The sequence below is a fragment of the Lolium perenne genome, chromosome 6, assembly GCF_019359855.2.
Source record: "Lolium perenne isolate Kyuss_39 chromosome 6, Kyuss_2.0, whole genome shotgun sequence".
In the NCBI taxonomy this organism is placed as follows: domain Eukaryota; kingdom Viridiplantae; phylum Streptophyta; class Magnoliopsida; order Poales; family Poaceae; genus Lolium; species Lolium perenne.
In genome coordinates this window covers 68,364,787-68,372,501 of record NC_067249.2, presented here as the reverse complement: position 1 = coordinate 68,372,501, position 7,715 = coordinate 68,364,787, and positions in this window count along the sequence as shown.

Below are 7,715 nucleotides of genomic sequence, written 5' to 3'. Positions count from 1 at the left end.
ATGTTTGAAACTTGTTTAAATCTTGGTCAAACCTAGGATTTGACCAAGATTCAAATGGGCATAACAAATTCAAAAAAATAAAAACCAAACACATAGTCTTCTGATGTCATATAGCAAGCATTCAAGTTGATAAACAAGGTCAAGACATATTCAAACAAGACAAATCATGTATCTACCCCTAACCCTAAACTCGGTCTTATGAAGTCTAGCATGAAGAGAAGTGGTTTGGGGTTTCAAATATGGAAATTTCAAAATCCTCACAAAAGCTTCATTTTAGAGCGACTAAGAAGGATCGATGCTTACCTTTTCATTTTCACGTTTTAAACTTATTTAAATCTTGGTCAAACCTAGGATTTGACCAAGATTCAAATGTGCATAAAAATTCAGACAAAAAATATAAAGAATGAAAAACCAAAGCACATAGCCTTCTTAATTATGTCATATAGTAAGCATATTCATGTTGATATATAAACAAGGTGTAGACATATTCAAACCAGAAAATCATGTATATATCTACCCCTAACCCTAAACTTTGTCTTATGAAGTCAATCATGAAGAGAAGTGGTTTTGGGTTTCAAACATGGAAATTTCAAAAACCTCCCAAAAGCTTCATTTTAGAGCGACTAAGAAGGATCGATGCTTACCTTTTCATTTTCATGTTTTAAACTTATTTAAATCTTGGTCAAACCTAGGATTTGACCAAGATTCAAATGGGCACAAAAATTCAGACAAAAAATCTAAAGAATGAAAAACCAAAGCACATAGCCTTCTTTATTATGTCATATAGTAAGCATATTCAAGTTGATAAACAAGGTGTAGACATATTCAAACCAGAAAAATCATGTATATATCTACCCCTAACCCTAAACTTTGTCTTATGAAGTCAATCATGAAGAGAAGTGGTTTTGGGTTTCAAACATGGAAATTTCAAAAACCTCCCAAAAGCTTCATTTTAGAGTGACTAAGAAGGATCGATGCTTATCTTTTCATTTTCATGTTTTAAACTTATTTAAATCTTGGTCAAACCTAGGGTTTGACCAAGATTCAAATGGGCATAAAAATTCAGACATAAAATCTAAAGAATGAAAACCAAAGCACATAGCCTTCTTAATTATGTTATATAGTAAGCATATTCAAGTTGATAAACAAGGTGTAGACATATTCAAACTGGAAAATCATGTATATATCTACCCCTAACCCTAAACTTTGTGTTATGAAGTCAATCATGAAGAGAAGTGGTTTTGGGTTTCAAACATGGAAATTTCAAGAACGTCCCAAAAGCTTCATTTTAGAGTGACTAAGAAGGATCCAGGCTTACGTTTTCATTTTCATGTTTGAAACTTGTTTAAATCTTGGTCAAACCTAGGATTTGACCAAGATTCAAATGGGCGTAACAAATTCAAAAAAATAAAAACCAAACACATAGTCTTCTGATGTCATATAGCAAGCATTCAAGTTGATAAACAAGGTCAAGATATATTCAAACAAGACAAATCATGTATCTACCCCTGATACGTCTCCGACGTATCGATAATTTCTTATGTTCCATGCCACATTATTGATGTTATCTACATGTTTTATGCACACTTTATGTCATATTCGTGCATTTTCTGGAACTAACCTATTAACAAGATGCCAAAGTGCCGATTCTTTGTTTCTGCTGTTTTTGGTTTCAGAAATCCTAGTAACGAAATATTCTCGGAATTGGACGAAATCAACGCCCAGGGTCCTATTTTGCCACGAAGCTTCCAGAAGACCGAAGAGGAGACGAAGTGGGGCCACGAGGTGGCCACACCCTAGGGCGGCGCGGCCCCCCCCCTTGGCCGCGCGGCCCTGTGGTGTGGGCCCCTCGTGCCGCCTCCTGACCTGCCCTTCCGCCTACTTAAAGCCTCCGTCGCGAAACCCCCAGTACCGAGAGCCACGATACGGAAAACCCATCGAGACGCCGCCGCCGCCAATCCCATCTCGGGGGATTCTGGAGATCTCCTCCGGCACCCTACCGGAGAGGGGATTCATCTCCCGGAGGACTCTTCACCGCCATGGTCGCCTCCGGAGTGATGTGTGAGTAGTTCACCCCTGGACTATGGGTCCATAGCAGTAGCTAGATGGTTGTCTTCTCCCCATTGTGCTTCATTGTCGGATCTTGTGAGCTGCCTAACATGATCAAGATCATCTATCTGTAATTCTATATGTTGCGTTTGTTGGGATCCGATGAATAGAGAATACTTGTTATGTTGATTATCTAAGTTATGTCTATGTGTTGTTTATGATCTTGCATGCTCTCCGTTACTAGTAGATGCTCTGGCCAAGTAGATGCTTGTAACTCCAAGAGGGAGTATTTATGCTCGATAGTGGGTTCATGTCTCCGTGAATCTGGGGAAGTGACAGAAATCTCTAAGATTATGGATGTGCTGTTGCCACTAGGGATAAAACATTGGTGCTATGTTCAAGGATGTAGTCACTGATTACATTACGTGCAATACTTAATGCAAGTGTCTGTTGTTAGCAACTTAATACTGGAGGGGGTTCGGATGATAACCTGAAGGTGGACTTTTTAGGCATAGATGCATGCTGGATAGCGGTCTATGTACTTTGTCGTAATGCCCAACTAAATCTCACTATACTCATCATAATATGTATGTGCATGGTCATGCCCTCTTTATTTGTCAATTGCCCAACTGTAATTTGTTCACCCAACATGCTGTTTATCTTATGGGAGAGACACCTCTAGTGAACTGTGGACCCCGATCCAATTCTCTATACTGAAATACAATCTACTGCAATACTTGTTCTACTGTTTTCTGCAAACAATCATCTTCCACACAATACGGTTAATCCTTTGTTACAGCAAGCCGGTGAGATTGACAACCTCACTGTTTCGTTGGGGCAAAGTACTTTGGTTGTGTTGTGCAGGTTCCACGTTGGCGCCGGAATCCCTGGTGTTGCGCCGCACTACATCCCGCCGCCATCAACCTTCAACATGCTTCTTGACTCCTACTGGTCCGATTAAACCTTGGTTTCTTACTGAGGGAAACTTGCCGCTGTGCGCATCACACCTTCCTCTTGGGGTTCCCAACGGACGTGTCAACTACACGCATCAAGCAAATTTCTGGCGCCGTTGCCGGGGAGATCAAGACACACTGCAAGGGGAGTCTCCACTTCCCAATCTCTTTACTTTGTTTTTGTCTTGCTTAGTTTTATTTACTACTTTGTTTGCTGCACTAAATCAAAATACAAAAAAATTAGTTGCTAGTTTTACTTTATTTGCTATCTTGTTTGCTATATCAAAAACACAAAAAAATTAGTTACTTGCATTTACTTTATCTAGTTTGCTTTATTTACTACTGCTAAAATGGCCACTCCTGAAAATACTAAGTTGTGTGACTTCACAACCACAAATAATAATGATTTCTTATGCACACCTATTGCTCCACCTGCTACTACAGCAGAATTCTTTGAAATTAAACCTGCTTTACTGAATCTTGTTATGCGAGAGCAATTTTCTGGTGTTAGTTCTGATGATGCTGCTGCCCATCTTAATAATTTTGTTGAACTATGTGAAATGCAAAAATATAAAGATGTAGATGGTGACATTATAAAATTAAAATTGTTCCCTTTCTCATTAAGAGAAAGAGCTAAAGATTGGTTGCTATCTCTGCCTAAGAATAGTATTGATTCATGGACTAAATGCAAGGATGCTTTTATTGGTAGATATTATCCCCCTGCTAAAATTATATCTTTGAGGAGTAGCATAATGAATTTTAAACAATTAGATACTGAGCATGTTGCACAAGCATGGGAAAGAATGAAATCTCTGGTTAAAAATTGCCCAACCCATGGACTGACTACTTGGATGATCATCCAAACCTTCTATGCAGGACTAAATTTTTCTTCGAGGAATTTATTGGATTCAGCTGCTGGAGGTACCTTTATGTCCATCACTCTTGGTGAAGCAACAAAGCTTCTTGATAATATGATGATCAACTTCTCTGAATGGCACACGGAAAGAGCTCCACAAGGTAAGAAGGTAAATTCTGTCGAAGAAACCTCTTCCTTGAGTGATAAGATTGATGCTATTATGTCTATGCTTGTGAATGATAGGACTAATGTTGATCCTAATAATGTTCCGTTAGCTTCATTGGTTGCCCAAGAAGAACATGTTGATGTAAACTTCATTAAAAATAATAATTTCAACAACAATGCTTACCGGAACAATTCTAGTAACAACTATAGGCCATATCCTTATAATAATGGCAACGGCTATGGTAGTTCTTATGGGAATTCTTATAACAATAATAGGAACACACCCCCTGGACTTGAAGCTATGCTTAAAGAATTTATTAGTACACAAACTGCTTTTAACAAATCTCTTGAAGAAAAGCTTGGAAAAATTGATATACTTGCTTCTAAAGTCGATAGTCTTGCCTCTGATGTTGATCTTTTGAAATCGAAAGTTATGCCTAGTAGGGATATTGAAAATAAAATTGTTACTACAGCAAATGCCATCCAAGTTAGAATTAATGAGAATATAAGATTGATGGCTGAACTACGTGCTAGGTGGGATAGAGAAGAAAGTGAAAAACTAGCTAAAGAGAAGAATGTAGCTAAAGTTTGTACTATTACCACCACTAGTAATGCTAATGCTACACATGTTGCTGCACCTCCTACTATTAATAATAAAAGAATTGGTGTTAGCAATGTTTCCACTTCTAATGCAAAGCGCGAGAAACTGCCCGAAATTGCTAAAAAGCTATTTAAACCGCTCGTGATAAAGCTGCTGAAATTTTTTCCAACATTGGGGATGATGATCCCATTGCTTTAGATTATAATGGTTTGAATTTTGATGATTGCCACATCTCTGAAGTTATAAAGTTCTTGCAAAAACTTGCTAAAAGTCCTAATGCTAGTGCTATAAATTTGGCTTTCACGCAACATATTACAAATGCTCTCATAAAAGCTAGAGAAGAGAAACTAGAGCGCGAAGCCTCTATTCCTAGAAAGCTAGAGGATGGTTGGGAGCCCATCATTAAGATGAAGGTTAAAGATTTTGATTGTAATGCTTTATGTGATCTTGGTGCAAGTATTTCTGTTATGCCTAAGAAAATTTATAATATGCTTGACTTGCCACCGCTGAAAAATTGTTATTTGGATGTTAATCTTGCTGATCATTCTACAAAGAAACCTTTGGAGAAAGTTGATAATGTTCGCATTACCGTTAACAACAACCTTGTCCCCGTTGATTTTGTTGTCTTGGATATTGAATGCAATGCATCTTGTCCCATTATATTGGGAAGACCTTTTCTTCGAACCGTTGGTGCTATCATTGATATGAAGGAAGGTAATATTAAATATCAATTTCCTCTCAAGAAAGGTATGGAACACTTCCCTAGAAAGAGAATGAAGTTACCTTTTGATTCTATTATTAGAACAAATTATGATGTTCACACTTCGTCTCTTGATAATACTTGCTACACACTTTCTGCGCCTAGCTGAAAGGCGTTAAAGAAAAGCGCTTATGGGAGACAACCCATGTTTTTACCTACAGTACTTTGTTTTTATTTTGTGTCTTGGAAGTTGTTTACTGCTGTAGCAACCTCTTCTTATCTTAGTTTAGTGTTTTGTTGTGCCAAGTAAAGTCGTTGATAGAAAAGTTCATACTAGATTTGGATTACTGCGCAGAAACAGATTTCTTTGTTGTCACGAATCTGGGCTGTTTTCTCTGTAGGTAACTCAGAAAATTATGCCAATTTACGTGAGTAATCCTCAGATATGTACGCAACTTTCATTCAATTTGAGCATTTTCATTTGAGCAAGTCTGGTGCCTCGATAAAATTCGTCAATACGAACTGTTCTGTTTTGACAGATTCTGCCATTTATTTCGCATTGCCTCTTTTGCTATGTTGGATGAATTTCTTTGATCCATTAATGTCCAGTAGATTTATGCAATGTCCAGAAGTGTTAAAAATGATTGTGTCACCTCTGAACATGTTAATTTTTATTGTCGCTAACCCTCTAATGAGTTGTTCTAAGTTTGGTGTGGAGGAAGTTTTCAAGGATCAAGAGAGGAGTATGATGCAACATGATCAAGGAGAGTGAAAGCTCTAAGCTTGGGGATGCCCCGGTGGTTCACCCCTGCATATTCTAAGAAGACTCAAGCGTCTAAGCTTGGGGATGCCCAAGGCATCCCCTTCTTCATCGACAACATTATCAGGTTCCTCCCCTGAAACTATATTTTTATTCCATCACATCTTATGTGCTTTGCTTGGAGCGTCGGTTTGTTTTTGTTTTTGTTTTGTTTGAATAAAATGGATCCTAGCATTCACTTTGTGGGAGAGAGACACGCTCCGCTGTAGCATATGGACAAGTATGTCCTTAGGCTTTACTCATAATATTCATGGCGAAGTTTCTTCTTCGTTAAATTGTTATATGGTTGGAATTGGAAAATGATACATGTAGTAATTGCTATAAATGTCTTGGGTAATGTGATACTTGGCAATTGTTGTGCTCATGTTTAAGCTCTTGCATCATATGCTTTGCACCCATTAATGAAGAAATACATAGAGCATGCTAAAATTTGGTTTGCATATTTGGTTTCTCTAAGGTCTAGATAATTTCTAGTATTGAGTTTGAACAACAAGGAAGATGGTGTAGAGTCTTATAATGTTTTCAATATGTCTTTTATGTGAGTTTTGCTGCACCAGTTCATCCTTGTGTTTGTTTCAAATAAGCCTTGCTAGCCTAAGCCTTGTATCGAGAGGGAATACCTCTTATGCATCCAAAATACTTGAGCCAACCACTATGCCATTTGTGTCCACCATACCTACCTACTACATGGTATTTTCCGCCATTCCAAAGTAAATTGCTTGAGTGCTACCTTTAAAATTCCATCATTCACCTTTGCAATATATAGCTCATGGGACAAATAGCTTAAAAACTATTGTGGTATTGAATATGTACTTATGCACTTTATCTCTTATTAAGTTGCTTGTTGTGCGATAACCATGTTCACTGGGGACGCCATCAACTACTCTTTGTTGAATTTCATGTGAGTTGCTATGCATGTTCGTCTTGTCTGAAGTAAGAGAGATCTACCACCTTATGGTTAAGCATGCATATTGTTAGAGAAGAACATTGGGCCGCTAACTAAAGCCATGATCCATGGTGGAAGTTTCAGTTTTGGACATATATCCTCAATCTCATATGAGAAAATTATTAATTGTTGTTACATGCTTATGCATAAAAGAGGAGTCCATTATCTGTTGTCTATGTTGTCCCGGTATGGATGTCTAAGTTGAGAATAATCAATAGCGAGAAATCCAATGCGAGCTTTCTCCTTAGACCTTTGTACAGGCGGCATAGAGGTACCCCTTTGTGACACTTGGTTAAAACATGTGCATTGTGATGATCCGGTAGTCCAAGCTAATTAGGACAAGGTGCGGGCACTATTAGTATACTATGCATGAGGCTTGCAACTTGTAAGATATAATTTACATGATACATATGCTTTATTACTACCGTTGACAAAATTGTTTCATGTTTTCAAAATCAAAGCTCTAGCACAAATATAGCAATCGATGCTTTTCCTCTATGGAGGACCATTCTTTTACTTTCATTGTTGAGTCAGTTCACCTATTTCTCTCCACCTCAAGAAGCAAACACTTGTGTGAACTGTGCATTGATTCCTACATACTTGCTTATTGCACTTATTATATTAC